The sequence below is a fragment of the Carcharodon carcharias genome, chromosome 2 (assembly GCF_017639515.1).
Source record: "Carcharodon carcharias isolate sCarCar2 chromosome 2, sCarCar2.pri, whole genome shotgun sequence".
Taxonomy (NCBI): Eukaryota; Metazoa; Chordata; class Chondrichthyes; order Lamniformes; family Lamnidae; genus Carcharodon; species Carcharodon carcharias.
Window position 1 is genome coordinate 159,187,576 of NC_054468.1, and position 16,257 is coordinate 159,203,832.

The 16,257-nt window shown below is 41.3% G+C and overlaps 1 protein-coding gene across 1 annotated transcript in view; it reads right to left on the bottom strand.

The window, feature by feature from the left end:
* LOC121293889 (T-lymphoma invasion and metastasis-inducing protein 2-like) overlaps window positions 1-16,257 on the bottom strand; it is a 385,212-nt gene that overhangs the window by 323,952 nt on the left and 45,003 nt on the right. Inside the window, exon 2 of the mRNA XM_041217341.1 lies at window positions 9,772-9,827. The gene's annotated coding sequence lies outside the window, so the exon portion shown is untranslated. The remainder of the gene's footprint in view (window positions 1-9,771; window positions 9,828-16,257) is intronic.

Sequence of the window (16,257 nt, forward strand, 5' to 3'; positions counted from 1 at the left end):
CCTCTCTTCCATGGTTATATCTCAGGCAGGGTGTCCATGAAGGAGGAGTGCATGATGTCCACCAGTATACTTGACACCTTAGGCGGAAAGATTGAGGGTTATCTTATGAGGAAATGTTGAGCCTATACCCATTAGAGTTTAGAAGACTAAGAGGTGATCTCATTGAAACGTACAAGATCCTGAGGGGACCTGACAGAGTGGATGTTGAAAGGATGTTTCCCCTTGTGGGGGAGTCTAAAACTAGAGCACACAGTTTAAGAATAAGGGGTCTCCAATTTAAGATGAAGTTGAGGAGAATTTTCTTCTCTGAGGATCGTTAGTCTGTGGAATTCTCTTTCCCAGAGAGTGGTGGAGGCTGGATCACTGAAGATACTCAAGACCGAGTTAGATCAGCAAAGGAGTCAAGAGTTATGGGGGGCAGACAGGAAAGTGGAGTTGAGGCCACAATCAGATTAGATATGATCTTATCAAATGGCAGAGCAGGCTCGAAGGGCCGAATGGCCTACTTCTGCTCCTAATTCTTGTGTGTTCTGCTGTCCCACAACCGGTGTACTCCGCAGGGGCTGGGGTGAGTAGTCAACCCCAAATGATAATTTAATTTGATGAGTTTCTTTTGAAGTTTTTTTTGTTTAAGTTATAATAACATGAAAGGACTCCTTTAACAGAGGTTGATGAATTGTTTATTTCATAGCAATAGTGGAGAAATCAAGAGAGGTGGTTGTAGTGTTGTGCTGGGTGTCATCATGCGAAACGACCAGTGTGCCTTTGAATGATGTTGCCAAGTGGCAGCATGTAAATGAGAAATTGAAGGAGGCCAAGGATTGATTCCCTGGAGGACACCAGAGGTAATGGTGCGAGAACAGGAAGAGAAGCCATTGCAAGTGATTCTCTGGCTATGATTAGATAGAATGGAATCAGGTGGCAGCAACCCCACCTAGCGGCATTACAGTGGAGAGGTTTTTGAGGATGGTGTAGTCCACCATGTCAAAGGCTACAGAAAGGTCAAGAAAGATGCAGGAGGAATTTTTTTTTTTTCAGTCACCTAGGATCTCATGTATGACTTTGATAAGAGCCATTTCAAAACTGTGGCAGAAATGAAAACCCTAATTGGAGGAATTAAAATGTCAAGTTCCAGCAAAGGTGGGCATGATTTTAGAAGATGACAACATGTTCAAGGACTTGAGAGGAAAGGGAGGTTGGAGATAGAACAGTACTTTGCAAGAATGGTTGGGTCAAGGATTTTTTTGAGGGGAGGACCACCATCTTTTCTAGTGTATGTTAATAACTTGGACTTTTCAGGGCACAATTTCAAAATTTGCAGAAGGCACAAAACTTGGAAGTATAGTGAGCTGTGAGGGGGATAGTAATAAACTTCAAGAGGAATGGTGGAATAGGCAGACATGTGGCTGATGAAATTTTCAGAGCAATGCAAAATCATACACGCTGGTCCGAAGAATGAAGAGAGGCAATTTAAACTAAAGGGGGTCCAGGAACAGATAGATATGGGGTTATATGTGTACAAATCATTGAAGGCAGCAAGGCAGGTCAACAAAGTAGTTAAAGGGCATAAGGGATCCTGGACCTAGAAGCATAGGACACAAAAGCATGGAAGTTGAACCCTTATAAAATACTTGTTTTTGGTACAACTGGAGTATTGTGCTTAGTTCTAAGCACCACACCTTAGGAAGAATGTAAAGGCTTTAGAGTGGGTGCAAGAAGATTCATGAGAATGGTTCCAAGGAACTTCAGTTATGTGGATAGATTGGAGAAGTTGGGGTAGTCCTCCTCAGAAAAGAAGGTAGAGAGGAGGGTTAATAGAGCTGGTCAAAATCCCAAGCAGTCTAGGCAGGATTGATAAATAGAAGCTTGTTCCCACTGGAGGAGGAATCAAGGACTAGTAGAGGACTGCAATTTTGGAATGCACCATCTGAAATGGTGGTGGAGACAGATTCAATCATGGCTTTCAAAGGTGAACTGAATAAGCACATGAAGGGAAAAAAAATTACATAGGAAACATAAGAATTAGGAACAGGAGAAGGCCATTCCACCCCTCAAGCCTGCCCCACCATTCAATAAGATCATGGCTGATCTGCTTATGTTTCGAATTCCACGTTCCCATCTACCCCCGATCATCCTTGATTCCCTTGCCTAACAAGAATCTATCTACCTCTGCCTTAAAAATATTTAATGACCCTGCCTCCATCGCCTTCTGAAGCAGAGAATTCCAAAGTCGCACAACCCTCAGAGAAAAAAGTTCTCTTCACCTCTGTCCTAAAAGGGGCAACCCCTAATTTTAAAACGGTGCCCCCTAGTTCTGGACTCACCAGAATTTTCTTTCCACGTCCACCTTGTCGAGGCCGTTCAGGATCTTGTATACTTCAATCAAATCACCCCTCACTCTTCTAAACTCCAGTGGAAACAAGCTCAGTCTGTCCAACCTTTCCTCATAAGACAACCTGCTCATTCCAGGTATCAATCTAGTAAACCTCCTCTGAACCGCCTTCAACACATTTACATCCTTCCTTAAATAAGGAGACCAAAACTGCACATAACATTCGAGTTGCGGTCTCGCCAATGCCCTGTATAACTGAAGCATAACATCCTTACTTTTATAAAAACAGAATTACCTGGAAAAACTCAGAAGACTCCGCCGATGCTGCCAGACCTGCTGAGTTTTCCAGGTAATTCTGTTTTTGTTTTGGATTTCCAGCATCTGCAGTTTTTTGTTTTTATCCTTACTTTTATGTTGAATTCCTCTTGGAATAAAGGATAGCATTTCATTAGCCTTCTTAAATACCTACTAACTTTCTTTGACTCGTACTTGAACACCTAGATCCCTCTGCACCTCAGAATTCTGCAGCCCTTCTCCAGTGAAGTAACACACTTTTTTTACTCTTCCTGCCAAAGTGAACAAGTTCGCATTTTCCCCACATTAAACTCCATTTGCCAGATCATTGCCCACTCACTCACTCAACCTATCTATGTTCATCTGCATATCCTTATGTCCTCTTCACAACATACTTTCCTACCTATCTTTGTGTCATCTCCAAATTTAGCTACCATGCCATCGCTCCCCTCACCTAAGTCATTGATGTAAATTGTAAAAGGTTGAGGTCCCAGCACAGACTGCTGTGGGACTCCACTCATCAAATCCTGCCAATCCGAAAAAGACCCATTTATGCATTCTGTTTTCTGCCAGCCAGCCAATCTTTTATCCATGCTAATACCCACTACACCATGCACTTTTATTTTCTGTAATAATCCCTGATGTGGCATCTTATCAAATGCCTTCTGGAAATCCAAGTACAGTATGTCTACAGGCTCCCCATTATCCACAGCACATGTCACTCCTTCAAAAAACGCCAAAAAAATTTTTAAACATGATTTCCCTTTCACAAAACCATGCTGACTCTTCCCAAATACCTTGAGCTTTTCTAAGTGCCCAGCCATAATCTCCTTAATGATCGATTCTCTAACAGCTTCCCCATGACAGACATCAAGCTAACTTGCCTATAGTTTCCTGTTTTCTGCCTCGCTCTATTCTTGGATAGAGGGGTTATATTTGCTACTTTCCAGAATCTAGCGAATTTTAGAAAATTAACACCAGTGCATCTACGACCTCATTAGCCACATCTTTTAAGACCCTAGGATATAGTCCATCAGGACCCGGAGACTTGTCAGCCTGCAGCTCCATCAGTACTATTTCCCTAGTGATTGCAGTTTCTCCAAGTTCCTCTCTCCCTTTCACCTCCTGATTTACAGCTATTACTGGGATGTTTTTTTTATTTTGTTTCTGTGTTTACAATAGAATATATTTGTTCATTTCCTCCACCACTTCCTTATTACCTACTATTAACTCCCCATTGTCACTCTCTAGAGGACCAACACTCACTTTACTTCCTCTTTTCTTTTTTAAATACCTGTAGAATCTCCTGCTAACCATTTTTACATTTCTAGTTAGCTTCCTCTCATATTCTTATTTCTCCTGATTAACCTTCTTTGTCATTATCTGCTGTCCTTTATATTCTGACCATTCATCTGTTGCACAATGATATGCTCTTTCCTCAAGTTTGGTGCTTTCCTTAACTTCTTTAGTTAACCACAGATGATTGGTCCTCTCTTCAGAATTTTTCTTTATAGTAGGAGTATACTTATTCTGAAATATCCCTTTAAACATTTGCCACTGCTTCTCCAATGATCTGTCTTCTAGCCTAGTATCCCAGTTCACTTCAGCTAGCTCAGCTTTCATGCCCACATGGTTGCCCTTATTTGTAAGTTTCAGATACTAGTCTTAGACCCACTCTTCTCCCTATCAAACTGTATGCAAAATTTGCAGAGCTATGGGGAAAGGATGGGGGAGTGGGCCTAGCTAAGTTGCTCTTGCACAGAGTTGCCATGGGATTCTATGGTAGATGCAATGAGGAACCTAAGAGGGACAAATGAAACCAAAAATGGCCATCAGCTGCAAAAGAACAAAAACAAACTTTATACATGAGTATCAACTGGCGCTCTCTTGGATTCAAGTCCCACATCAGGGCTTGAGTACAAAAATCAAAGCTAACACTCCAGTGCAGTACTGAGGGAATGCTGCTCTGTTAGAGACTCTGTCTTTTGGATGTGATGTTAAACTGAGGCCCCATCTGCCTGGTCAAGTGAATGCAAAAGATCCCAGGCACTATCTTGAAGAAGACCAGGGGAGTTATCCCCAGTGTCCTGGCCAATATTTACCCCTCAATCAAAAAAAAAATACATTATGTGGTCATTAATACATTGCTGTTGTGGGAACTTGCTATGCGCATATTGGCTGCTGTATCTATTGGTTGCGGCATTTCCTACATTAAAACAGTGACATACTTCAAAAAATAAAGTCCTTAATTGCATATAAATTGCTTTGAGATGTCTAGTGGCTGTGAAAAGCACTAATAATTGCAATTTTTTTATGACATTGTAACAGAAAAACCATATTACTTTAAAATCTAAGTACGATAAAATCTACTTCAGAATAACTGAAATCTACACATGACTAACATTGTATCTATCATAGCCATAATTGAATTTAATCCAGAATACTACACTTTCAAAATATCAGCCAACAAGAGCCACTACAAATAAACCAACTGTTAAGTATGTCTGCATGTTAAGACAAAATATTTCTGAAGTTATATGAACAGCCTACTTCTTCCTGCACCCCTCTCCCATCCCACCACTTGCAAAAAAATGGTGACTCTTGCCAGAGCACAATTTCATGGGCATCACCCATGTCCATTCCTCACATTGTGAAAACAGGTGTAACTTTTTAAATATTTGGGGGAATAATGTGTTATTCTGTAAAGAAGGATGTGTTTGTGTGTGTGTGTGTGTGTGTGTGTGTGTGTGTGTGTGTGTGTGTGTGTGTGAGTGTGTGTGTGTCTGTGTTTAATTAAGCCAGGCACAGATTGGTACGAGTCAGGTTGTCTGGGGGTGGGTTTGAAACATGTAAAAGGATAGCAGTGTTAAGTCTGAGGTATAAGTAAAAAGGTTAGATCTAACATCTGCATTTTTAGTTAAGTGGAGAGTTCACTTGAATATTAAAAGCAAGTCAGAGGCAAAAAGAAACATATTTTCATCTCGCAGGAGTTTCATAGGTAAATAGTAGTGGCGATATTATAATTTATTGACCCAAAAGCAAAGACAAAATAGAGACATAAAAGATTTTATATTTGGAAAGATTTGAGTTTCAAAGAGGTGCAAGAACATTTGGACTGGAGATGAAAGGGAAAAAAGATATTTTAGAGTTACTATGGAAAGCTTAGATAGGGAGATAGCTAGAACTACTTGCGCTTCAGCTGGCATTCTGGGCTGGGAGAGGATGACGTTTGAATCAGGCGTTCAGTCAAGCCAGAAATGTCTTATGCTCCAACAAGCAGTTTTATTCTAAAGTGGATTCCACTGCCAAATGGAAGAGGGTATGTGGGATGCCTTTATTGAAGCTACAGCAGTTTGCCTTGCATGATATTACTAGATTTCTTTTATAGTTAACATCTATAAGGGAATGTTGCCTAGAAGTGTTTTTTTTCTGGGTCTGACCGAATAGAGTGTTTTTTGGGGGAATGTTTTCTAAGACTAAGTTTAATTGTGTAACTGTAACCTTGTGTGCTTAAGATTTCTTTTATTCTTGTTAATAAAACTGTTACTTTTAATTTTTAAAATTCCAGAAGTGTTATTGCACCTCTTACTGCTGAGATCGGTATGTCTTCTTCTCATTTTAAGTATACAAGTAAAAGGTATGGCCCGCAAGCCAAGTTTTCCCCTGGGAGTTGGTTTGTACAGCAATTAACATCGGCTCCGGTCATAACAGCATATGATACTGGAGAGTGAATGGGGGCCATTTGTCATCACAGCAGAACCCAATACAATACCGTTAATGCACATTCTGGAAAAATTTAAGAAAAGTAAATCTGACTGATTTTCCCTCTCTGTCTAACCCAAAAAATTGCAAGTGCATTGGTCACCTTCACCTTCTGCTCTAGCCAAGGACAGGCATCTCCGAGATCCAGAATCAAATCTGGAGTCTTTCTGATCAGAACCACGACATGCAGATCACTAACACACTGCGTGATTAGAACAATCTATCACCATTTCTTAGTAATAGGAAGGGTTTTTAATGTCCATTTAAATCAGCAGAGAATGCTGGGAGCCTTAGGTGATGAAACACTCTCATATTTCAAAACCAAAGTTCAGAAAGACAATGTTGTGCTTTTTATAGAGACCTTACAACTTTAAAAACAAAGTCAGCATGATTATACTGGGAGGGAGTTGCCCTGGGAGTTCCCAACATCAGCTTTGGGCCCCATAAAGTCTCATGGCATCAGGTCAAATATGGGCAAGGAAAACTCCTGCTGATTACCATGTACCGCATCCCCTCAGCTGATGAATCAGTACTCCTCTATGTTGAACACCAATGGCAAGGATGAAGAATATACTCTGAGCAGGGGACTTCAATGTCCAACACCAAGACTAGCTTGGCAGCACCACTACAGACGAAGCTGGCCAAGTCCTACAGGACATAGCTTCTAGACTGGGTCTGCGGCAGGTAGTGAGGGAGCCAACAAGAGAGAAAAACATACTTGACCTCATCCTCACCAACATGCCTGCCACAGATGCATCTGTCCATGAAGTTATCAGTAGGAGTGACCACTGCACAGTCCTTGTGGAGATGATGTCCCATCTTCACACTGAGGATACCGTCCATTGTGTTGTGTGGCACTACCACTATGCGTGAAGGGATAGATTTCAAACAGATATAGCTACACAAGACTAGGCATCCATGAAGCGCTGTGGGCCATCAGCAGCAGCAGAATTGTACCCAACCATAAGGTGTAACCCCATGGCCCAGTATATCCCCTAATTTACCATTACCACCAAGCCAGGAGATCAACCCTGGTTCAACGAAGAGTGCAGGAGGGCATGCCAGCAGCAGCACCTGGCATAACTAAAAATGAAGTGTCAACCTGGTGAAGATAAAACACAGGACAACTTGCATGCCAAACAGCCTAAGCAGCACGTGATAGATAGAGCTAAGCGATTCCACAAACAACAGATCAGATCCAAGATCTGTGATCTTGCCACACCCTGTCGTGAATGGAGATGGATAATTAAACAACTCACTGGAGGAGGCGGCTCCACAAACCCCATCCACAATGATGGGAGCGCCCAGCACATCAGTGCAAAAGATCAGGCTGAAGCATTTGCAACAATTTTCAGCCACAAGTGCCAAATGAATGATCCATCTCCACTTCACCAGAGGTCCCCAGCATCACAGATGCCAGTCTTCAGCTAATTTGATTCACTCCACATGATATCAAGAAATGGCTGAAGGTACTGGATACTGCAAAGGCTAAAGGCCTTAACAATATTTTAGCTATAGGACTGAAGGCTCGTGGCTCCAGAATTTGCATGCCCCTAGCCAAGCTGTTCTTGTACAGCTACAACACCGGCATCTACCCGGCTAATTGGAAAATTGCCCACAAAAGGCAGGACAAATCCAGCCCATCCAATTACAGTCCCATCAGTCTACTCTCAATCATCAGTAAAGTAATGGAATGGGTCATCGACAGTGCTATCAAGCGGCACTTGCTTAGCAATAACCTGCTCACTGATGACCAGTTTGGGTTCTGCCAGGGCCTCTCAGCTCCTGACCTCATTATAGCCTTGGTTCAAACATGGACAAAAGAGCTGACCTCCCAAGGTGAGGTGAGAGTGACTGCCCTTGACATCAAAGACGCATTTGACCGAGTGTGGCATCAAGGAGCCCTAGCAAAACTGAAGTCAATGGGAATTAGGGGGAAAACTCTCCACTGGTTGGAGTCATACCTAGCACAAAAGAAGATGGTTATGGTTGTTGGAGGTCAGTCATCTCAGCTCCAGGACATTACTGCAGGAGTTCCTAGGACTAACCATCTTCAGTTGCTTCATCAAGGACCTTTGTTCCATCATAAGGTCAGAAGTGGGGATGTTCACTAATGATTACACAATGTTCAGCACAATTCGTGACTTGTCCATGTCCAAATGCAGCAAGACCTGGACAATATCCGGGCTTGAGCTGAGAAGTGGCAAGTAACATTCACGCCACCCAAGTGCTGGGCAATGACTATCTCCAACAAGAGAGAATCTAAGCATCGCTCCTTGACATTCAATGCCATTACCATTGCTGAATCCCCACTGTCAACATCCTGGGGGTTACCATTGACCAGAAACTGAACTGGATAAGCCACTTAAACACTGTGGCTGCAAGAGCAGGTCAGAGGCTATGAATCCTGTGGCGAGCAACTCACCACCTGCCTCTCTAGTGCCTGTCCACCATCTACAAAGCACAAGTCAGGAATGTGATGAAATACTCTCCGCTTGCCTGGATGCATGCAGCTCCAACAACATTTGAGAAGACTGACATTATCCAGGACAAAGCAGCCTGCTTGATTGGCACCCCATCCGCAAACATTCACTCGCTCTACCACCAAAGTAGCAGCAGCGTGTACCATCTACAAGATGCACTGCAGGAACTCACCAAGCCTCCTTCGGCAGCACCTTCCAAACCCACAACCACTGCCACCTAGTAGGACAAGGGCAGCAGACACATGGGAACATCATCACCTAGAAGTTGCCCTCCGAGACACTCACCATCCTGACTTGGAAATATATAGCTGTTCCTTCACTGTTGCTGGTTCAAAATCCTGGAACACCCTGCCTAATAGCACTATGGGTCTACCTACACCATACGAATTGCAGCAGCTCACTATCACCTTCTCAAGGGTAATTAGGGATGGGCAATAAATGCTCGCCTATCCAGCGACACCTATATCCCATGAATGACAAAAAAACTTTGTAAAAGGATCAATAATTGGGCCACTTAGTAACTTACCCTGGTATATTTGTTTAACAGAGTTTCAATTACACGTGCAGAACAAGTTGGGGAGGGGAGTAAGGGAGACGAGATAATACAAATCAAGACAATCAATTATGTGCACAGAAAAACCAATCAGTTACATATTATTTAACTTACAAACTAACATTTTAGCACTGGTGTTGCACAACATATGGAAAGGCACAAAGCACATTGAAACATTTAGTCTTCCAGCCATGTGGAAACTTTCTGAAATTCTCTAACATATGTCAGTTGTCCTTAACTTAAGAATTTCATCGTCTCTATGATACAACACATATATTTTATCAAAGGGTTTCCAAACAAAGAAAATTAGGGCAAGGCTTTTTCAACGTCACCGATGAGATGATTACCTTAATGGAAGTGGAGCCAGACGTCCTGCTCACGCCCACATGATTGACTAATGGCTCTAAAAGGTAAACAGACAAATCAAATTACATCTCAAGTACTTAACTGGAACCGAAGCCAAAACAGTGATTTTATATAAAAAGAGGGGCTTTACATCTTCAAAGGGCACATTGTCATCACGTGAATTTGCCTTTAAAAATCAACTAACAATTTTTGCTAGCTCACTGGACAAATTCAGCAAGTGTCATGGTACTGAGCCATAGAAGGGAAAATGGTTCTGGGTTTATTCTGTGTTTAGGCCAGGGGTGTTCAAGCTTTTTATATGAGGCCTCCCTCTGAATTATGCAAATTCTACAGCCCCGCCCCCCCATACAATTTGCTCTCAAAAAATTAGTTATGCAATTAAACATAAAAATATTTTCATTTATTTTATGTGAAACTCACTTATGGTGCTGGTTTCTAAATAATTCCATGGCGTACCTGTATCTATAGCCTCCTCAAGGCCCTACAACCATCTGGATCTCTGCAATCCACCAATTCTGGCCTCTTTCACGTCCTGTATTTTCATTACTTTACCTTTGTTGTCCGAGCCCTTAGCTGGCTAGCTTTTCAAAGCTCTAGGATTCCCTCCCTAAATCTCACTGTTTCTCTACCTTTCTCCCTTCAAAACGCTCCTTAAAACCTGCCCTTTTTATTGATCTTTGAGCTACCTGTACTGACGTCTTCTTTTCTGGCTTAGTGTCATTTTGTTAGATAATGTGCGTGTGAAATGTCTGTTGGACGTTTTACTATCTTAATGGTGCTTTATAAATGAAAGTAGTAACCTTTGAAGCTATGGGTATTCCAGGATTCTGCATGTGGGAGAAGGGTTGTCCACTAAAAAGAGCTGGAGTGCCCCGGAATAAACAAACAACTGGTTTAAATCTGTTGTGAATTATCCAGCAGATAGCATTGGTGATTTTGTGAATTTTCACTGAACTCAATACAATTGTTCAGCTTCAGAAATCTTCTTCTGCAACTTTCAAAACTTCTCAACAGAATTTGAATTCCCCTGAATTTCTCGAAGACTTTCTCCCATTGTTTTTAGAATCCTCATCTCTTCCCTGAAATCACTGATTAATTACCATTCTGAGAGAATCTGATAACTGACCGGATTGCCCAGGAATACCTTAATGGGAATCTGCTTGAGTCACCAAGTGACAGGTGCTCCAGCCAAGAGAAAAGTCAGGATTACTGCCATCATTCCCACTGCTGACAGTTAAATGAGCAAAGATGGAAAAATTAAATCAGCAGGAATCAGACGAAGGCTGATTTGGCATGACTGTGCGACATATCTCATCATATTTCCCCTCCCTCTCTGGTATATGGCCAAAAACTCCCAATTCTCAACACCTAGAGTTGTCAAGAATAGCCAATGAAAAGGAATATTGTGTGCTTATGACAGATGTTAGGAAGCAAGCTGAACATAGAAGGTTCAGAGGGGAAGCGAAAAGGAAAATAAGAGAAGCAAAGAAAGTGAAAAGAGACTGGCAGCTAACATGAAAGGGAATCCCAAAGTTCTTCTGTAGACATATAAATTGTAGAAGAGTGATAAAAAGAGTAGTGGGGCCAATTAGGGAAGGGGGTTTACACATGGAGGCAGGGAGAATAGCTGAGGTGTTAAATGAATACTTTGCATTTGTCTTTACCAAGGAAGAAGATGCTACCCAAGTCACAGTGAAAGAGGAGGTAATTCATACACTAGAAGGATTTAAAACGGATGATGAGGAGGTATTAGATAGGCTATCTAAATTTAAAGTTGATAAAGCACCGGGACCAGATGAGATGCATCCAATGATATTGAGGGGAGTGAAAGTGGAAATTATGGAGGCACTGAACATAATTTTCCAATCTTCCTTAGACTCGGGGGTGGTGCCAGAGTGCTGGAGAATTGCAAATGTTACAGCCTTGTTCAAAAAGGGTGAAAAGATAAGTCCTGAAATAACAAGCCAGTAAGTTTAACTTTGATGATGGGGAATCTTCTACAAGCAAAATTAATAGTCAGGACAAAATTAATAGTCACACACGAAAGCATGTTAATAAAGGAAATCCAGCACAGATTTGTTAAGGGAAAATCATGTTTAACTAACTTTCTGGAGTTTTCTGAAGAGTTAAATGAGAGGATTGATGAGAGCACTGCTGTTGATGTGGTGTACATGGACTTCCAAAAGGCATTCGATACAGCGCTGCACAACAGACCTGAGTAAAGTTATAGCTTATGGATTAAAAGGGACAGTGGCAACATGGATAGTAAATTGGCTGAGTGACAGGGAAGAGAGCATTGGTTAATGGATGTTGTTCAGGCTGGAGGAAGGCTTGTAGTGGAGTTCCTCAGGGATCAGTGCTGGGACCCTTGCTCTTCCTGATATATATTAATGACCTATACCTTAGCGTGCAAGCATTGTGAACTATGAGGAGGATTGCATAGAACTTCAAAAGGACAGACAAGTTGGTGGAACAGGCAGACTGGTGAGAGATTAAGTTCAATGTGGTGAAAGGGGAAGTGATTCATTTTGGCAGGGAAAAATGGAGAGACAATATAAAATGAAGGATACAACTCTAAAGAGGTTGTAGGAGCAGAGGGACCTGGTGTATTTGTGCATAAGTCATTCAGGGTGGTAGGACAGGTTGAGAGAGCAATTAATGAAGCATACAGTTTCCTAGGCTTTAATAGGGGCATGGAGTACAAGAGCATGGAGGTTATGTTGAACTTGTATAGGACACTAATTCCACCTCAGCTAGAGTACTATGTCCAGTTCTGGGCTCCACACTTTAGAAGAGATGTGCAGAAAAGGTTCATGAGAATGGTTCCAGGGATGGGGAACTTCAGTTATGAAGATAGATTGGAGCTTGGGACTGCTTTCCTTGGAGAAGGCTGAAAGGAGATTTGATAGAGGTATACAAAATCATGAGGGGTCTGGACAGAGGAGATAGGGAGAAACTGTTTCTGCTCATGAAAAGATTGAGAATGAAAGGGTACAGATTTAAAGTAACTGACAAAAGAAACAAAAGTGACATGAGGAAAAACTTTTTCACACAATGAGTAGTTAAGGTCTGGAATGCACTGGGAGTGTGGTGGAGGCAGGTTCAAACGAGGCATTCAAAAGGAAATTAGACTGTTATCTGAAAAGGAAGAATGTGCAGAGTTACAGGGATGAGACAGGGAATGGCATAGGTGGATTGCTCATTTGGAGAACCGAGGCAGACATCACAGGATGAATGGATTCCTTCTGTGCTGTAACAATTCTGAGATATGAAAAAAAAATATTGTTGGCACATCAGTGCTATAACATAGCCAAATCAAAACCCAGGAGAGGGTTAGCCATAATCTCAGTGTGGTGGGGTAGGGATGCAATAGAGAGGAAAATAAAAATAAACATTTAAAATCCATGGAGGGTTTTAATTGATGGACAGCCACATTGGATGTGCATTTTACATACGTTGGAAGAATATATGAGAACACAGGGTGTTCCAAACCGCTTTGCAGCCAATTAAGAACTTTTGAAGTGTAGTCATTGCTGCAGTGTAGGAAATGTGACAATCAATTTGCACATATCAAGCTTCCACAACAGTAATATGATAATGACCAAATAATCTATTTTTGTGGCATTGATTGAGTAATTAATATTGGCCACAACACCAGGGATAACTCCCCTGCTCTTTTTGGAAATGGTGTCACGGGATCTTTTATTTTCACTTGAAACCATGGATGGGCCTCAGTTTAAAGTCCCATTCAAAAAACACCTCCAACAGTGCAACACTCCCACAGTATAGCACTGAAGGTCAGCCTAGATTTTTGTGTTCAAGTCCTTGGGAGCTTGAACCCAGAACGTTTTGAATCAGAGGGGAGAGTGCTATTGCCTGTGCATTCACTGTTATGTGTAGACTGAAAAATCATGTTCAGGGTGGCTTCATGAATTTTAAAATTTCATCACAAAATGTGTTTATTCACAAAGAATGGAATGAGTTATCTGCTAATTATGGAGGCACCTGGACATTTCAGCCTTGAAATGATGAAACTCAAATGATTTAAAGCAAACAAAACAAATGGTTCATAGTTTATAGAAGATCGTGATAGTAAATGTCAAACTTAGGATTGGTCAGTTCTACAGAGTGATCAACAGTTGGAATGGTGCTCCAAGAACGCTGATAGAACCAAAAGAACCAAAATTATAGAAAAAACCATTGGGTGCTGTAACAGAGAGACTATCGCTTAATTTCACCCCCAAAAAATGGGTGGATTTGGGTTTAATGAAGTTCAAACTCAAACCCAACCCACCAACTTCCAATTTTAATGGAGGCAGCTGGGAGCTGGTGACCAATCCAGGAGGAGTCCCCCATTTAAATATTTTAGTCAGGCTCCATGTTGAAGGATGGAATGGTTAAGTGCTTCTTGAGCACAGCTCAAGGGCCAAGAGGAGCAGGAGTGCTTCCCCCAGGCTCCCCAAGAAAACTTGTTAAACCTCCCCAGTGATTAGTCCTGCACAACCTGATTCCCTCCCCTCCCTACATAACCTCCAGAACCCCCTTTGCTGTGATATACTTCCTTGGTCTCTCCAGGATTTCTCCCTTCCAATTTGATATCCCCCATGCTGATCACTCAGGATCCTCTTCAATAGCCTTTCTTAAGCCTGATTTCTCTCTCCTTCCCTCATTTTATGCTCCCTGGTTTATGACCTGCTGCTACATGCCTATCAGTCCAGCTGGCTGTGGCTGAGAAATGGATTCCAAAAAATGGTCATCAGTCCGAGAGAAAACAGTTTTTCTGCTAAACTGTCCCCCAGCCTGTCAACTCCCTCATCATAAAGAGCAGGCTTATAAGTTTGTGCTTAATCATTTGAAGAAAGTTCCTACTTTTGATCAATACCCAACAACCTTAGCTGCATGTACAAACATCAGCTGGGGCCAGCCTTCCCACGCCTGCAACAGGTAATCTTATGACGCAAGACTTCTGCACAGCCATGACTCATCAAACAATACTTCTGAGGCTGAAAGAGCTGTCCACTTAGTAACATTCCCTGAATTATTTTGTACTTTTCCTTTACAAATGTGGTAATTTCCCTTTTAGAAGCCACCGTGAATTCTGTTCCCACCAAAAAAACCCTGCATGAGAGTTTTTCATCAATCTCTCGCTTGTTGGTTTTAAATTTTTACCGTTTAGTTACTGATTCACTGACCAGTGCAAATACTTTTATCCTATTCTTATTTAAACCCTTCAATTTTGAGTGCCTCTAACTTATCTCCTCTCCATCTTCCTTGTCCTAATCAAGACTTCTTAAGTCTTTCCTCTTAAATAAAGCCCATCATCCCTGTTCCATAAAAGTAAGAAGTTATATTCAAAAGAGATTAAATATCTGGTAAATGGTATTTTTAAAATATTCACAAATCAATATTGGTGCTGTGGTTTTAAAGCCAATTGTTACTTGGATTCCAATTATTTGTTTTACCATTTCAAAAAGTGCTGGGCTAGCAGAAGCTATACTCAATTGCCCTTTGATGTTTATCATTATAGCCAAACACTTGAGGTCACCTCAGCGTAGCAGACTTGGCTCATACTCCCATCAGTGCTTTTCACAAGGATCCATCTGGTCAATATACACATGAGCTCATGAATCAGTATAGCTCTGCAGTAGCTGCAGGTGACTAACTATTTGAAACCACAGGGGTGATGTAAATCAGGCTCAAGACCAGCTCAAGCTGACAGAAATCAATAGGTTTTGTGAGGTGACAATAAAATGAAGTGATCTATTATGCAAGAATAAAAGCAGCATGAGGTACTAAGCACTTCTTCTAGCAGGTTCTGTTTAACTTAGAACCAATTCCATGATGCTTAAATTAAATATTACTTTAAATGTCATACTTAAAGGGCTGGTGGCCCAATGCTCGATATTTTGCTTTTCCAGCAGTTGAATGCAAAGGTAATAGGATCCTAAACTGTCTGATGATTCAATTTTCTGTTTCATCTGAAATTAATTTTAAATGACCTGAATCACTACAAATATAATGAGGCCCTGACAAAATCAAAACAATTGCTTTCAATTGGCAATTTATTATATTCCCAGGGTTAATCATTCCTATATTAAATGTTGTAATTTGAAGCAGAGCCTGCAGTGACAATTCAACTTTGGCTTTCTCCATATCTACTACATATGCTCTTTCCTAGGAAGATAATCTGTGTACCATAAAAGGTTCAGATAAAATTCTCAATTTAGGTCCAAAGCCTCTTAATTGTCTCTCATTTATCATGGTGGAACTTGTTGAAAACTTAAAAACCATTCACCAATCCCTCTGCCTGTGGTACATAACTATAATCAATTCAGTCATGATAAGAAAGATTGTCAGCCGTGTCAAAAACACTGATTTTCAGAACAGTGTGCTCACTTATGCTGTATATATTGGTAGGACCTGACTCCAGATTTATCCTGCAAATTTAGCATTTCTAGCAATTCTAC